Genomic DNA, 18,420 nt, shown 5'->3' with positions numbered 1-18,420 from the left:
ATGTTTTATTGTTCATGTTATTTCATTATCTTATTGTTTACTTGAATTATTGATGCAATACAATTGCACTTCGACTTTGATATGTAAACAAATGTTGCTTTTGTAATACTAGACGATCTAGGGAGGTCTTATTGAACCGACAGTAAGGGACAGTGATACTAAGATGTTATATGTCAGTTTTTCATCATTATCTACCATATTACCACTGTAATTTACTTACTTATTTCAGCATTATCACATGTGTTGTAAATTGAGCGCCTGCCATCTTTCTTACGAAGGAAGTAGTCATGTGACATATACATTATCGTTTTACAATTGATACGACCAAAATAATACTGTCCGTGTCTTCAAATATTTATAATTGATACTTAAATGTTATTTTATTGCAGTATTGTCATTTAATTATGTTTTATTTGACGAAATGTTTTGGAACTTGAATGTGTAGCGTAATACTTATGTGTGTACATTATTGTTCGGTATTACTACGCCATGGATTGTGTGTGTCCGTTTTATTACAGATTGTTTGTTGAACTTAGTTTATTATGTACATCGAATAGAATTTATAGCTCCCACTTTACATGTAGAAAGGACATTTTGAGCGATGTTATTTTCTTTGTTTTACACAATATGTATGTAAAGTAGTTCTGAGTTGCTCCAGAAAGGACAATTATTCATTGGTTTGTTGTGATCACGTGACCATTATAGAAGGTTATATATACGAGCAGCGAACGTCAGTATCAACACAACGATCATAACGATCAGATCATATTACGTCATCGACATCACTGACTGTAAATTACTAGTGACTTAGGTATGAGAAAATAATGTAAACTAATACAAATTAATAGCCATTCTCTGTAACCAATTAAAATTCGTTGCCACGCAAGGTCACCGATTTTGATGAAACTTCACTCATGCTTAGCACTTGACACCAGAAACAAATATCAAACAAAATTTCGTTGCTATGTGTCTCGGTTGCTATGGCAACAACCGGAAAAGTTTGAAAAATCGAGATTTTCAGCCTCTTTAAATCTTGACTGTGGCTTAATTAAAATTAGAAAAAGCAAACAAACCATTCTCACAAAAACATGACACCTTGATGTCACTTGTACTGCAAAGAAACTGTTTTGAATATATCTCTTAGTAAGTGGTAACCAAGGGTACATTTGGAATACATTTAAAATGCTGAAATATGCTGGAAAACACTCCGTATTCACTAATGGTAGGTGTTACATGCTCAAACTCAATCAACGATTTAAGAAAAACAATGAAAATGTTTTACCTTAAGTATATAAGTATAAGCAATATTATTCTATAAATAACTTTTATGGTTGCCATGGTAACACAGTGTAACCATGCAAAACCAGTAACTAACATTGGGTTAATGCTACTGTCTTGAGGAAAAACATGAAAATTCAAGACTGGCAAATATGCATCCTTAGGAACTTGCAACACCAAAACCATAAGAAAAATTGGGTATAATTGCTACTTTGCAGTGTTACCATGGAAACAAAGTACCAGTGCTTAAAAGTGAATTATTTTTCGCTGCATTAAGAATTAAATTGCCATTTAATCAAGAAACAAATTAAAGGACTCAGCTTGAATAGTACTTATCTGATAGAACGGAAGTTGAATATCATATATTGCTAAAATTTGATGAATAAAACAACACTGTTGCTATGGTTACCAAGAAGGGAAAATGTTCGATTTTGTGAACTTTATATCAATATTAAACCCTGTGTGCCAACTTCTTGCATCCACTTAGAGATTGGATGATAGTCAAAATTAAAAGTCAAGTTAGCTGTTAATTAATCTCAATCATAAAAGTTTTGGGAATCTACATTTAAGGGTACGTATCCAAGGAAAGAAAATATTTTTCAGGTTTTTTAAGCATATATTTTCTGCTTATTTCCATAGCAACGCTCTATTTAAAAAATCTAATCTGAATTTTTTCAAATGGGAAAACTTGGAGCAAACCAACATCTTATAAAATTGATCATTAGTTATAAGGAATGTGCCTTTTTTAAAAGATAGGATTAGATTTAAACATACAGAGTGTTACTTTGAAGGCTCTCTGTGGTATAAAAACCTTGGCAACCATTGCCAACCAAAATGAAATATCATATTTTGTTCTTGGCATATGTTTCAAGGCTCTTTTTTCTATTATTTGGTCACATTTCATCCTATAATTGCTTTTTATTTTTACCTGTATGACTTTATAAAATTCAGTGAATACTTTTTTTACTTTTGAATACTTTGTTACCATAGTAATGTTAATGTTGATTGTAATAGTTGATTTACCAAACATGTTTATCATGCATTTGAGACATCTGACCTTCAACTTTTGGAAACAGTCATTGCCAATTGTTTGCTTTGCCGCAAATGTTAACTATGGGGCTCTAAACAATCCCATTTTTCGAACTTTAAGACATGTTGCCATGGTAACTATATAACATAGCAACCAATTTTTGCCTGATTTCAGTTTAGGGTATCAATGACTTTTATCATAGAGAGTTTGGAGAAAATCTGAGACTATGCGTGCCACAGCTCCTATATAAAATTTCAAATCATTACAGAGAATGGCTCTTAAGTAGCGTATAATTTCTCCACCGCAAGGACACCGCAATCCACTGTATTTTATTAGGCCAGAGGTGTTAAGCTAGGACTTAGACTCATATAGATGTACTGACTGTTTAACTTTTGTTATATTTCATTGAAGTCTTTATTAAATGAAATATTTGAAACGAGAAATGGAACTTGGTTATGATTTACAAGGATGTGAAGTAAATTATCAAGGGTGTTTAAAAACATGCGACGGGCTGACGGGCTGAGGATGCCCCCCCCCCTTTTTTTAGCTCACCTCGACGAAGTCGAGATGAGCTTATGCTATACCCCCGGCGTTGGCGTCGGCGTCGGCGTTAGCGTCGGCGTCCCAGGTTAAAGTTTTAGGAGCAAGTCCATTCCCAAGTAACTATAAGCCCTACCCGAACCAAACTTGCATGGATGATGCATCTAGGGATGTACACTACCAGACTTGCTTCGGATGCTGGATCTGACCTACATTTTCTAGATGAGTGACCAGGTTAAAGTTTTTGGAGCAGGTTAAAGTTTTTGGAGCAGGTCCATTCCCAAGGAGCTATAAGCCCTACCTGAACCAAACTTGCATGGATGATGCATCAAGGGATGTACACTACCAGACTTGCTTCGGATGCTGGATCTGACCTACATTTTCTAGATGAGTGACCAGGTTAAAGTTTTTGGAGCAGGTTAAAGTTTTTGGAGCAGGTCCATTCCCAAGGAGCTATAAGCCCTACCTGAACCAAACTTGCATGGATGATGCATCTAGGGATGTACACTACCAGACTTGCTTCGGATGCTGGATCTGACCTACATTTTCTAGATGATTGACCAGGTTAAAGTTTTTGGAGCAGGTTAAAGTTTTTGGAGCAGGTCCATTCCCAAGGAATTATAAGCCCTACCTGGACCAAACTTGCATGGAGGATGCATCTAGGGATGTACACTACCAGACTTGCTTCGGATGCTGGATCTGACCTACATTTTCCAGATGAGTGACCAGGTTAAAGTTTTTAGAGCAGGTCCACAGGAACTATAAGCCCTATGTGGACCAAACTTGCATGGATGATGCATCTAGGGATGGACACTACCAGACTTGCTTCGGATGCTGGATCTGACCTACATTCTCATTCCCAAGTAACTATAAGCCCTAGCTAAACCAAACTTGCATGGATGATGCATCTAAGGATGGACACTACCAGACAAGCTTCGGATGCTGGATCTGACCTACATTCTCATTCCCAAGTAATTATAAGCCCTAGCTAAACCAAACTTGCATGGATGATGTATCTAGGGATGGACACTACCAGACTTGCTTCGGATGCTGGATCTGACCTACATTTTCATTCCCAAGTAACTATAAGCCCTAGCTAAACCAAACTTGCATGGATGATGTATCTAGGGATGGACACTACCAGACTTGCTTCAGATGCTGGATCTGACCTACATTTTCATTCCCAAGTAACTATAAGCCCTAGCTAAACCAAATTTGCATGGATGATGTATCTAGGGATGGACACTACCAGACTTGCTTCAGATGCTGGATCTGACCTACATTTTCATTCCCAAGTAACTATAAGCCCTAGCTAAACCAAACTTGCATGGATAATGCATCTTAGGATGGACACTATCAGACTTGCTTCGGATGCTGGATCTGACCTATATTTTCCATACAAGAGACCAGGTTAAAGTTTTGGGAACAGATCAATCCAAATGAACTTGAAGTCCTTGATATCTGCAGTATTAACAGTTATAAATATTTGTTTACACGATACATGTTTTTCACGCTACACGCATAGAAATGTGTATATGCCATGTAAGGGGTTAAACACAACTTGCAAGAATATTGTTGTTTGGATGAATACTTAATATTAAGAAAATATGATGTGAGATTTGCATTACTTAAACTGATAACATTCGTCGAGGTGAGCTTCGTAATCTTTGATTACCTATGTTTTTTATATGTGGACGGATGTCATGAGTAGTCCTGATAAAATTTAATTCATTGAATTTACACGGGATGGAAACAGTGTAAGCTGATTGGCATTTGACAGGGTGCTGAGGAAGCTTACAGTATATAGGTCCCTGATGTAAATTAGTAAAGATTAACTAAGTAACCGTCCGCGAATTACCCGGGGCGGTCAATTTGTTTATATTTGCTGAATTTGATTGATGATTGATTGATTGATTTGTTGTTGATGTTGAAGTGGGTCTGCCAATGTTGTGTTGATTTGTGCGGCGACCCACGCATAATGCCACGACAATACTCACCACATACAAATAAATAATTATTTACTTTTGGTGGTGTTGAATTTTCTCTATATAAATAATTAAGAGTTAATGTCGGCTTGTTAATGTTAAAACCATTGTTTAAAAAGGTTGACTCAGAGATCCACAAAATAAAAAGTTGGTGTGGCATTCCTATTGAGAGTTATGTTGATGTTACATGGATTTCCATAAGCTCGGTTAAAGACAGCATTTCGTAAATTCAATGGTTATTAGAAATACCTTAATATTTTAAATATAACATATTATTAGGGCATATTTGGCTGACTTGTTTCATAGCAATATTGTTAGGTCTTTGTTTTTAAACTGAAATTGACTACGCAATGTTCCTTCTAATTATTAATACAACGAATTCTCGTCGGGTGTGGCCAATCGACAGGGGATGCTTGCTCCTCTAAGGCACCCGAATCTACCACTAAATGTTCTGGGGTTTCGTGTATACTTAAAAAAAACTTAAATGTATTTATTGAAGTCGATCACAATTCGCTTTATCGTAACTCTTTTCATTTGTGACTGTCATTGATTTACTTGGTACTTGATGTACTTCTTAAATAAAATTTTATCCTGCATACTATGTCAAAAGAATTTTTAAGAATATACTATTCACGATAAAAAAACATCCAGGTGATACTCTACTTGTGTTTATCAGTCAATAATAATTTCATTGGAATACTATATTTGTTTATTAATATCTCAAAAATGACACAAGTAGTGCATGGAAAACTCATTAGCAAATAGTAAATTGATTTTAAAGGGTTAAAAAATATCATGTACTCTTTTAAGAGCACACTTTTTTCAGGACAGTATTCAATTGAGTATTACTTTACCTCTTTTGCATTGCTCTTCACTTATTGCCCCCAAATGTCCGGTAGTGTAGTTATTTGGACAAGAAGAACAGTTAATATTGCTTCCACTGATGTTTTTGAAAAAGCCCAGTTTACAGGGGTAACATTTCTCTGTTCTTGCGTCATATTCTTTTCCTGTCGAACACAGCTCTACAAACACAAACAGATTTTCATTAACAAATTTAACAACTTTACTAATATGTTAATAATAATGAGTATTAACTGTTTTAAAAATTAGTCTCTATTTCTTTCGTTCAGGCAGTGCATCAATGTTAGAAATACATGTAAGTTTAACTATCGGTAAATATCATTAACTCAACCAAGTCCGGGCCGTGACCTGAAAAAAAATTTATTCACACTTTATAAGGATTCTTGCAAATGTTTTAAATATTGTCCTGCCGACGAATATATTTGCTGGATAAGAGCCACCATGGCCGGAAGAAAGGTAAGAAACAGGAAGACAGACAGAAAAAAAGACGAACCCTGATAGGAAAATCTCATTTAACTTGCAGGTCAAGTGAAAAAAATATTGTTTTTGTCAAATTGCATATGATAGACTTAATAGATACAAGCACATACTAGTACATTTTTCTGCTCCTTTTGAAAGAGTTGTCGTTCCAGCCTGACATTTTGTACAATTCCACCTTAAATTCTTCTCGAGAGTAATATTTTCACTCGAGGTACTTTTGAAAAAACCAATTTCGCATTTAGTGCAACCATCATCTTTATAGTACATTCCCTCTTTACAGTGAGCTGGAATGAAAATGACTTTTATCAATATGTCCTTTCTCTTGTGAATATTTTGCATATTTCCTTTAAATTGATGCATTTTTTTTCTGGGAAATTCTAAACTTTTAAAAGTTAGGTAATAATGATAAAAAAGGAGGAGCAATATCCAGCTCAACCTTGAAATGGCGATTTTTAATACACAAATACTGAACATATACCGTACAAATGTAAACTCTGTGAAAATATATGGAAAAAAGTTTATTTTGGGGTTTTAAAATCACAATGAAAATACTTATACTAGGTTTTTACAATGAAATCAATTAAAAAACAACGATATTTAATAATCTATTGTCGTTTATATGTTTTACATCTATAAATATAAAATTAAATGTATATATGAAAAAGAAAACATGTATTCAGAAGTCTTTCGAAATAAGATAAAAATGTCGTTGTCTGCAAAATGTAATTCAAAGGAAGGCACATGTAATTAATGATAATTTATATCTAGAAGTAGACAATTACTTGTGATTTTGATGTTCAAATCGATACGCAATGTATGTATTATGCTTTTGAGTACAATGAATTATTTATGTACCATGTTTTAATAAAGGAGAAAAAAATACACAAATACTGTGAAATAGCCGTTTCGTTGGGATTTAATCTCTGTTACCTTTGTTATTTTCGCTCAGGAAGCTCAAAATTTAATGTACTTTGTTACGAAATGTAACAATTTCAGCCTACAGTATCACATTGTCTCTTAACTCCTAATTCAATTTTGTTGACATTCCGCTTTTCTATCAACTAGGATTGTATATCATTATTTTTAATTTAAAATTATGCATTCATTTTGTTTGCAGTGAAAGAAATTAATTTTTTTTCACTTTAAAGTTTCTTCACTCCCCTCCTTTTCTTTTTTGAAATCGTTCTAAAAATTTTGGACATCTTTTTGGTTTGCAAATTAAAAGTTGAAATGTAATAGTTAATAGCCTTGAATCTACCTAAAATAACACTAGAAAAATTGGTAATTGAAACATAAAACTTTTGTAATTTTTCAGTATCAGAATTAAAATAAATGTGTTTATTAAATACCGACGTCCCCAGGTGTTAGTCAAACTCCAAGATCGAGAGATTAAATAAGTTGGTACCCAAAGAAACTTCTTATTTTAAGAAATATCATTTCACAAAAAATATACCATTGAAATATAAAGGCTGTAGCTCCAGCCATTCAAAGTTATGATCATGGTTAAAGTTTTTCCTCAAAAGTAAGTCACAAAGTTTATGGTTAAAGGGTCAACACGTATGGTTCACACATATGGAGACATTTTTTATTATAAATATATATCTGTAAATTTGAAATCACTAAGAACCGACTATTCAAAACTAATCGCCTAGGTTAAAGCTTGGTCAAATTGTACAAAAATGGTCAAATACGATGGTAAACAAAGAAAGGTCTTATCATATGAAAAACACAACCAATTAAAAATTGTGGGCATGGTTAAAGGTTTTGCAGAGGAAATTGATTGTGCCATTTCATTTTGCTGTTCTAAAACCATGTTTACATTACCTATGCAATCTTTTATGCTCGAGGTCCCCGACTCGTACGTTGTGTTCTCAGCTGGACATTTCTTGCACCAAAACCTGTCAGAAACATGGAGACTCGTGTCGTTTGCTGAGACATTTTTGTAGTATCCAACTGGACAAGGTTCACATTTCTCAGTTCTATTTTTTAGCTCCATTCCTTCCTCACAGATATCTAAAATAGAATTTGAAAAGGAAAATCATTTTACAAATGGGAGGACATTTAAGACAAAATTTCTAAAATATCTGATCCATTTGAAAGAATTGTTTTGGGAAAGATTTTCTTTTCTTGTGTCTTTCCTTTTTTCTCCCCAACTTGAAAAGTGGGGGATATTAATATGGGTCTGTCCGTCCGTCTGTCCGTCTTTCTGTCTGTCTGTAACGCTTTCGTTTCCACGCGATATCTCGGGAACCCTTTGAGCCTTTGCAATGAAATTTTGCATAGCAACTCCCTATAGACTAATGAAGAACCCTATCGATTTTGAGATCAAAAGATCAAAGGCCAAGGTCATAAATTCGCAAATTCTATCAGTTATAACACTTTCCCTTTCCACACGATATCTCGGGAACCCTTTGAGCTATTGCAATGAAATTTTACATAATAACTCCCTGTGGCCTAATGAAGACCCCTATTGATTTTGAGGTCGAAAAGTCAAAGTTCAAGGTCGTGATTTATACATTCTGTCTGTGTGTAACACTATCCTTTCCGGAGATTATTTCAAGAGGATTTTGAGCTTTTGCAATGTTAATTTATACCAAAACTCCCAAGGGCCTCTCTCATCCCTCTCAAAGTGTCCCGCCCCGTTTGTTTTATTAGTATTTATTGTATTACATGTCGCTATTTTTAGCACAGGGGCATGAGGAGAGTTATGTTATTACGTATAAAACAGCAGGCATGTTCATGAAACTTTCCTAAGATTTGTCCTAAAACTATTCCTAAGATATGACTTAGGAAGAAACTTAGGAACATCCTAAGATCAACTTAGGACATATCATAAGATATATCTCGACGGTGACTTAGGGACATCTTAAGTTAGGACATCCTAACTTACAATGAACAATTTTTTCTTAAACATTTATCGATAAATGTATAATTTTGGAGACATTTTACGGGAAAGAAATTAATACATGTAACATTAGAAAAGGAAATCCATTTATATTTCCATGTGACCTCAGTATATTTTAATGTTTGCATTTTTTTTTTTTTTTGATATTATAAAATATTTAATACCGCTTGTAAATCGTATTGTAACAAACAAATTGTAATTAAGATTTACAGTTTAAAAAATCATAACCTCTGAGTGATCTACCTTGATGATGATTATGTTATGAAGTTTTATAAAAGTTTACTTAATTTTTTTTATAAATAAGCTGATTGAAAGTAAAATGAATTTTGTAGGACACTAAAAAGTATTCAATGAGGGAAAACCAAAAAAGCCAAAATTTTATTCTTGAATAATAAAACTCTCAACAGTTTAAATATTTGAATGACAACTTTTTTTTTAAATTTTGTATGTTCTCCCAACCGGTTAATTAAAAAATTAGAACATGTCGATAGCTTCATTGTCTCATAATAGGGGGTGGATGGCTGGCCCCTCCTTATTTTCCGAAGACAAGTTTATTGGTATTAATCTATGATGGAAGTTTTGATAAATGACGAATATGTATATCGCAAAAAAGTCATGTTAGAATGATCAGAAGTTGTACTGTATCTGTATCTATAGACCAATCATTAGCATATGAAAGAGGGGGTATTTGTTTCTATATTCGCACAATGTATTATGACATTTTAAACATAAGACAGGGTGGGGTGGCGGTCATAATACAACGTTTGTGATGAATGTCTTTGACAGTCACATAACAACGGTCATGAAAGGGGGGCGAGAAAAAATTAAACTTACGTGAGAAAACTAGACAATCAAAAAAGGGAAAGAATATTGTCCAAACTCGAAAATCCTATTTTGGAGAGAGAGAGAGAGAGGGCGGGGTCTAGGTTTCAACTTCTTTCATAGTCCTTTTTTCATTCCAACATTACCCTCATTTAAATAACCTTATTTGTCTTCAATTACTTTGTATTTGATATGCAATGAGCAGATCGACCGATAATAAAAGCGTTGTATTATATTTCTCCAACCAATACCGAAAATATTCATTATAATAATATCCAAAATTTGTATTAGGTAATATCCGAAACAGCACATGCGAAATTTATAGCATATATGAAAAGAGGCCTATGGGTAACACTTCTTGTTTAATTATTTGTGTAAATCATCAGCTCATACACGGACTGCTGAGAAACAAGAAATTACCGCTGATACTTGCAATGTCCAAAATCAAAAGCATCAAAACAAACTTTAAGTTAGGATGATCTTAGGACAGGTATTATGCTGTCCTAAAGTTAGGAAAAACTTAGAAAAGTTCTTAAATTTAGGAAAGCTTCGAGAAACTGACTTAAGACTAGGACATTTCCTAAGACGTTCTTAGGACACACCATAGTCCTAAGATAGCTTCATGAACATGCCTGCAGGTTCTCGGCGGACTCTATTATTTATATATTTTATTGCATCTATTAGAACTGTTTAATAAAGGTTAAATTAGACCCCATGCATTGTGTAAAAAAATTTCAATATCGAACGTTAATATATACATTTATGTGACTTCATCTTTGCATATAATTAACTCTAGTTGATAGCGGTTTCGTGGTGTAGTGGTATGTCTCCTGCTTCGTACGTAAGAGGTCCCGGATTCGAAACCCAGACGATCCATTTTTTTTTTCCGAAATACTTTTTTTTTTACTAAATGATAGTATTCAGCATGTAAAATGAAAATTTATGAGGTCTGGCTTTTACAAACTCTTAAAATCATCATTACAGTGTGATAAATATTTCATAAAAAAGAATCTTCTATACACATAATAAAGTATAAGCAATCAAATCTTTATATAGATATTGGCATAGTTTATTAGCTTCAGTATACATGTATACATTAATAATTCTACAAATTCGGTCAGAGGGATCCGAATCCCCCCCCCCCGTCCCCCAAACTGCATGGTTTACTTTTTCCCTGAGGCCAAATTTTTTTTATTAGTTGTTTTACGGATCCGCCGACCCCATTTTTCTAAGTTTTGGAAAAAAAATAAAAATTCCATTCAATCCTTTTTTTATAATCGCCGATCGAACTTTACTTCAAACATATTTAAAAAATCCGGAAATGACCGTACATTGTTTGAATTTTACTAAGTTGTGATCAGAATCCTGTAAACGCTTCTACTATCGACCCTTTTAAAAAATCTCTGCAAGCGTTTTATAGTCAGAGATGAAATAAGTGTGACGGCCATGTGTGAAACATTTTAGGTTTTTCAAAACAGAATATAAATGTTTTAAGAACAGTAGTAAATGTATAAATGTATGACGGTTTTTATGAGCTGATCAGGCTGGTGATTATTCTATATATGATGTTATCTGATGAGCGAATGGAGTATGGTGGTTGAGGAAATTACAGCTAAAACCAACGAATCTGATGTCGTCACTTGCACTCCATCCGACACCCATAACTTTTCTTTGAGGGTTTGGCGAAGTTTTGAACAGTTATATCTAATGGTTAGTTAACAGTTCATATATTATTTAAGACATTTTTAAAAGCACATGTTTGACTGTATTTTAAAAATCTGCAAGACGTGTTGTCGTCAGAGAAACAAAAGATGTGAAAGAAATGTTTCTTAAAGTTTTAAATTTTAGATTTGGAAAAGGAACTGACTCATCAGGATGTTCTTAGACAAAAAAATGTTTGTATGAGAGTCATAGGAATGTGAAACCCAATGGGGATGACTTATCATTCTAGTAAGTTTATTTGTGTCCAATGATTGTGCACTGAATTTTAGTTTTATATTGTTTAATACTGTTTAAGAAAAGGTATTATCTGAATTTGATTAAACTTTTATTATTTTACAGGGGGTTGTGTAAAATTTGCTGAAGTGTGTCTTTCTGTGGCAATGTGGAAATGTGGACGTAGCAGTGACAGGACACCCGTATCCAGTCATAGACATACACAGAAAAGTTTAGCATTGTTCACTAATATGACTCTCTCTGCTCGAATCGTTCTCTTTTAGTGAGGAATGCCAAGAAAGACATTTCTGTGCAATGTTCTGAGGTTGATTTCCCCAACTGCTTTATATGCTGTATATTAAAAGTTTTGAACATTGAACACTTCTTCTTCTTTTTTTTTTTTTTTTTGTAGCCACCCTATGGACATTTTCCCCAAAAAAATCCGTAAAACAACTAATTAAAAAAAAATGGCCTAAGCGGGGGACACAAATTCTCTGAATTAGCTTGTTTATATAGAGCATAATAGAATCAGGGGAAAATAGTAATCCATCATAAATTGAAGACCGTTTAGAACAAGAGTTCAGTTAATTTATGAAATTTATTGTCTTGAAAAGGATTGTAAAAAATTATTTTTAATAAACGCGATTTTCTGAAATTAAAAATCGCGTATTTAATATAATATATAATACAATACAATATGACCGCTTATATGCAAATTAGCAAAATGCACACCATTTCTTCATTTGACATGGAAATATGATTTTAAAAAAACTTGAAAAATGCAATTGTTCCAGATCAAAACGTAATTATTAATTAAAAAAAACAAAACTTTTTGACTATAAGTTTGACAAAATAGTTTGAACTGGAAATTCCAAATAAAATTGTCGAAATGCTTTGACACTAGAATTAACAAACTAATTCAGAGAATCTGTCCCACGCTTTTTGAAAAAGAACAGAATTAGATGATCTAGAGGCGGTCAAAGGAAGTGACACTTGAAAAGGGACGGTCAGGGCTATAGAGTTGTGTTTAAAAATCATCACGTGTCGCCCGGAATTGAAAGTTTAACACACAGACAGAATGTATAATATTTTTTACCTTGACCTTTGACCTTTTCACCTCAAAATCGATAGGGGTCTATCATAGGCCAAAGGAAGGTGTGATATAAAATTTCAGGGCGTAATGCCTCTCAAGAAATCGTCCGAAAACGAAAATGTTGAAATAGTAGACAGTATTTATGAATTCATGACCTTAAAGTTTGACCTCAAAATCAATAGAGGTCCTTTATAAGCCATGGAGAATTGTTAGGGGAAATTTCAATGCAATAAAATCAAAGGCTTCTCCAGATATTGATTGGAAATGAAAGTGTTACAGACAGACAGAAGTACAGACCGATTGACCGAAGGCCATACTGAGAGACAGATCAAAATTATTTAAATTCCACTACTTCAATGAAAGCGGGGAACAAATAAACAAGTTGAAAGAAAGGAGTCATATAAAGTAGAAAAAAATCAGCATTGATTTACATTAATAATAAATCAACATCATGCTATTTCATATTGTTAATAAAACATGCTTCAAGCAATTCTTTTGATGAAAGCAATATAAAACATGTATGTATATATACCTATACAGTATGTAGCACCTCTGTCGTAAGTTGTCTTCTTAACTGGACATTTCTTGCACCAAAACCTGTCAGAAACATGGAGATTTGTGTCGTTTGCCGAGACATTTTTGTAGAATCCAACTCGACAAGGCACGCATATATCAGTTCCATTTTCTAGCTCTTTTCCTTCCTCACAGATAGCTTATATGAAATGTAATTAAATAATTTCTTTTACAAAAGGAAAGTCATTATAAAAGAAATCAGTAAATTAAATACAATTGCAAATAAATGCAAAATTATTTGATCCATTTGAACGAGGTGTTCTGGGTTGACAGTTTATTTTCTAGCTTCATTCCTTCTTCATATATAAATGCATGGTTATCACGGTAGCTCAATCGATAGAGTACTCGCTATTTTATAAGGATGTCGTGAGTTCGAATCCGAAACTAGACTAACTTGATAAAAAAAGGTAGCAAATGTTCCTTCGCCTTGCGCTCGACACTTTGAATCTCCTGCATATGTTGGCACGATAAAGATCACTTACTGCTCAATGGTCCTTAATGCCGAGTAAAGTTAAAATTTAAAGCTCTTCGCCGATAAATGACAACGTCTCAATGGCAACGTAAAACAACAATTATTCAAACAGTTTTCATATATACCACCTAAAATAAAATTGGATAAAATAGGAACCCTTCAAAATTGAAGGCGTTTATGGAGTAGTAAATAAATGCAGTTATTACATAATTTTTATGTTTTGGAATCGAATGAAAAAATAGTTATAACTAGAGCAAAGCTCGTTGCAAAGCAACGAAAATGTCTTCCGTCCTGTTTTGACCGGAAGTGACGTCAGCAAAAAGAAAGCAATGAGCTTAGTCGGCTCCAGTCACTTTATAATTTCAATTTTGCACAAAAACTTTAAAAAATAAGCTATTTTTGGCTACTTCTGGTTTGACCGGAAGTGATGTCGATGGACGGAAAATTAAGTTTTGTGGTTCCTGTGATATATGTTACCCAAAAACTTGTCAAGAACAGCAAAAATATGCATTTTCTGACTTCTTCCGGTTTGACCGGAAGTGACGTCGCCGGACGCATTTTGACGACTTCATTAGATTAAGATTGACATTTTGAACAACATTGCTTCTTGGATGTATTACAAGTTCTCAGTACTTTTTGAGATATCTGGAAAATACTTTTGGCCCCTCTAGATCCCTTAATTTAGGGGTCAGCCCTTTTTTCGAGATATCATTTAAAAGATCTTGTAATTCTGCACAAATTTTATTCTATATGTTTTAACAAAATATTTTTAGTTACAAAGATAAAAAGCAAAATATGTGTAAATTTTCGCTCTTTTAGGCGTTCTAATTTTTGACCTCTATATAGCACCATTTTGAATAGAGAAATCGAAAAACAAAAACCACTATGCACAACTTCAATCCTTCCATTATCTAAAATCAGTAGAATTTTTGCTCCAGCTTAAGCCGTCTCTGAACCTTTGTCTGGAAACGAAAGCCTATAAATTTTCGTTTAAAGGGAAATAACTCAAAACCGGAAGTGACTTTTTGAAATTTTAGAAAGCATTCTGATAGAGTTTAGTAACGTCTATCAACTCTGAAAATTTGAGCAAAATCCATTGAGAAATGAGTGAAATATGAGGCCTCAAAGTTGGCGTCTAGGAAAAGGAAAAAAAAAAAGAATGATAAGAATAATCTTAATCATCAGAATCAGTAGAAGGTCTTCCAAGATCGCGAGATTAAAGATGTTGGTACCCAAAGAAACTTCTTATTTAAAGGTTAGTCACTCGTCAAATTTGTTAAATCAAGGATTTTTTGGGAAGTATATTTTGGATTAGTACTCATATAGTATGACTCAAAATCGCAGAGAAAATAGGGGGTCAGTGTGCATCTTACTGAACTTATGGTACAATTAAGTTGACCTTTTCGCACTTAAATTTTAACTCTTTGATTTATAACGTTATCTCTAATTTTATTTTATCAGATGTTACTACGTTAATAAATTTAATCTTATTTTACATAAAATGGTTTGAATAATATTTATCATTAAACAAATTTTGCAAATTAACGCGCGATTATGATTGTGTGACCTTTTTGCAGTAAAAAATAACATATTTGGTGCATTAAAAACTAGATAGGCAATAAAATATTTTCTTATATCAAGCTTTTTAGGAGTTAAGTGCTGATCATTTCCAAGTATCTAGTAGTTTAAAATAACGAAAGAAAAAGTTGGGGTCAGTGATGTTAATTTGAAATATTGGTCAAAATATGTAATTTCGGGCAAAAAATAGTGTAAATTTTATCTTGACTTCTTGACATATCTTCATTTTTTGTCAAATTTTGTTGAGGGAAGGTGTAAAACTTGTTCTTACAATCTAAATTAAGACATATTAAGGGGGCCGACTATAGTTTTATTGTGTGAAAACTACAATAGCGAAACTTTTCATTTTTATACCATATATAACTTACATTAACTTCAGTGTACATGCAAAGTTTGGGGGAAATCTACCGTCCAGGTATTTTTGAGGGACCGTCTCAAAATACAGGTACATTTACTAAAGGATTATATAGGAAAATGCCAATTTTTAGCACTTTAAAGCAAATTATAAAAATACTACAATAGAGATTTTGTTAAAACTTAAATATTTTATGAGTAATACTATATTTTACAATATTTGTAAGAAACACAAAATTCTACCGTCTTGTTTACAGAGGGGGCATCTCAAAATGCAAAAGAATTAGCAAATTTTACCATCTTTATAGAGTAGTACAAAATATGACGTACACTATGGATTCACATAAACACATAATAAAAATAATGGAGATATTCTAAAATTTCTATGTTTTAAATTTCAAGAGCGTTTGTTTATTACTTTTTCTTAAATAATATTTTATTACCCCTTTCTTTAAGAGCTACAGATTAACATAACGCCAATAAGACACTGCAGCGACGCCAACCTATCTATCAATTGTAAAATCAGTTAAAAAATCAGTTATATCAAATTGTAATTACATTTTCATACCTATAATTTCTTAATTTTGTTTAATTTTAATATTAAGGGAAAAAAGTTTCATTAAAACAGTAGATACGCTTCATTTTACTATGATGCGCGAAATATTGCGCAATGGAAACTATAGTCGGCCCCCTTAATATTCCTGCAATATCATACCGGAAAATATTCTCCGAGTAAAAGTATGTGAGGCTAAAGTCTAAGACATTAAATTTAATAATTGTGAAGATTTGCAGAAATTTTTGCTGAATATCCTTCCACCACAAGAAAAATAGTCATAAATCTTGCTTCTTTGTAGATTTTTACGCAGTTTTTTCGATGAATGTTAAAAAATTTACATTGCATAATATAAATATTTTATAAAAATTGAATTTTAATCACTATTTTTTAAGTAAGAGGTTCTGCGTGAACTTTTCTAAAAAGCTGACGAGTGACTTACCTCAAGAAATATTATTTCACAAAAATATACCTTTGATACATAAAGGCTGTAGCTCCAACCATTCAAAATTATGATCATGGTTAAAGTTTTTCTTTAAAAGTAAGTCAGTTTATGGTTAAAGGGTCAACACGTATGGTTCACACATACGGACGTTTTTTATCATAAATATATAACTGTAAATTTGAAAGCCCTAGCACCATCCATTCAAGGTTAAAACTTGCTAAAATTGTACAAAAATGGTCAAATATGATGGTAAACAAAAAATTAAATTACCTATGCAACCTTTTATGTTCGAGGTCCCCGACTCGTACGTTGTATTTTCAGCTGGACATTTCTTGCACCAAAACCTGTCAGAAACAGGGAGACTCGTGTCGTTCGCTGAGACATTTTTGTAGTAGCCAACTGGACAAGGCTCACATTTCTCAGTTCCATTTTCTAGCTCCAAACCTTCCTCACAAATATCTAAAATAAAATGCAAAAAGGAATTTTTAATCATTTTACAAATGGGAGGACATATAAAACAAAACTTCTAAATATCTGATCCATTTGAAAGAGTTGTTTTGGGAATGATTTTGTTTTCTTGCGTCTTTCCTTTTTTCTCCCCAGCTGAAAAAGTGGGGGATATTAATATGGGTCTGTCTGTCCGTCTGTCCGTCTTTCTGTCTGTCTGTAACGCTTTCGTTTCCACACGATATCTCGAGAACCCGTCGAGCTTTTGCAATGAAATTTTGCATAGCAACTCGCTATAGACTAAAAAAGAACCCTATTGATTTGATTTTGAGGTCAAAAGGTCAAAGGCCAAGGTCATAAAATCGCAGCAAATTCTGTCAGTTATAACACTTTCATTTCCGCGCGATATCTCGAAAGCCCTTTTAGATTTGCAATGACATTTTACATAACAACTCCCAGTGGCCTAGGGAAGACCCCTATTGATTTTGAGGTGAAAAGGTCAAAGTTCAAGGTCGTAAATTTATACATTCTGTCTGTGTGTTACACTCAAACTCCATACAGTGTCGATTCTCTGGGACTACTTTCCCTACGAATAACGCCACTGCCACAGGCTTTCCAAACTTTTTCCAAAATTTGGAAAATTGGCTTGCGCGAGTAATTCGGTTTTCAAAAAATTGAAACTAAATGTTGTGTATAAGTTTATTGATTAAAATAAAGAAAAATAACAATCGTTCTATTTATTTTTTAGAGCGGCAAGTAACGGTTTATTATTTTCAATCCGATTAAATCCGGATTATTTTTTCAAGCGTAGTTTACACCAAGTTGCAATGGCGGCTTCCATGCGTCATTGGAAACGGAGAGAAGTTTCGTGTCTTATGCATGTTATGGCTGTAATTCAACACATTCTGAATGAATTTGATAGAAATACGAGACTGTGGATGCAAGCGACATGGTTGATTTCATGGTTGTGCGAATGGCATCAATAATGATTAGAATATTCGAGAAAACAAAGAGCTTTGTAATATTCGAGACTGAGCTCAATGAAAGCTAAAAATTCTGTGATGGCAGT

General features: G+C 33.4%; 1 long non-coding RNA gene across 1 annotated transcript; it reads left to right on the top strand.

Annotated features, from left to right (window-relative positions):
* Positions 1 to 11,503: 11,503 nt before the first annotated feature.
* Positions 11,504 to 12,215, top strand: LOC134260381 (uncharacterized). The gene is made up of 3 exons (XR_009990534.1): positions 11,504 to 11,611; positions 11,750 to 11,851; positions 11,963 to 12,215. It is a non-coding gene; the product is annotated as an uncharacterized LOC134260381 (long non-coding RNA).
* The last annotated feature ends 6,205 nt before the right edge of the window (positions 12,216 to 18,420 follow it).

The sequence above is a fragment of the Saccostrea cucullata genome, unplaced genomic scaffold (genome assembly GCF_032062105.1).
Source record: "Saccostrea cucullata isolate Sc308-1 unplaced genomic scaffold, CSIRO_AGI_Scuc_v1 ctg12892, whole genome shotgun sequence".
NCBI classification, from domain to species: Eukaryota; Metazoa; Mollusca; class Bivalvia; order Ostreida; family Ostreidae; genus Saccostrea; species Saccostrea cuccullata.
The sequence above is the reverse complement of the archived record's forward strand: the minus strand, read 5'-3'. Positions and strand labels throughout refer to the sequence as shown.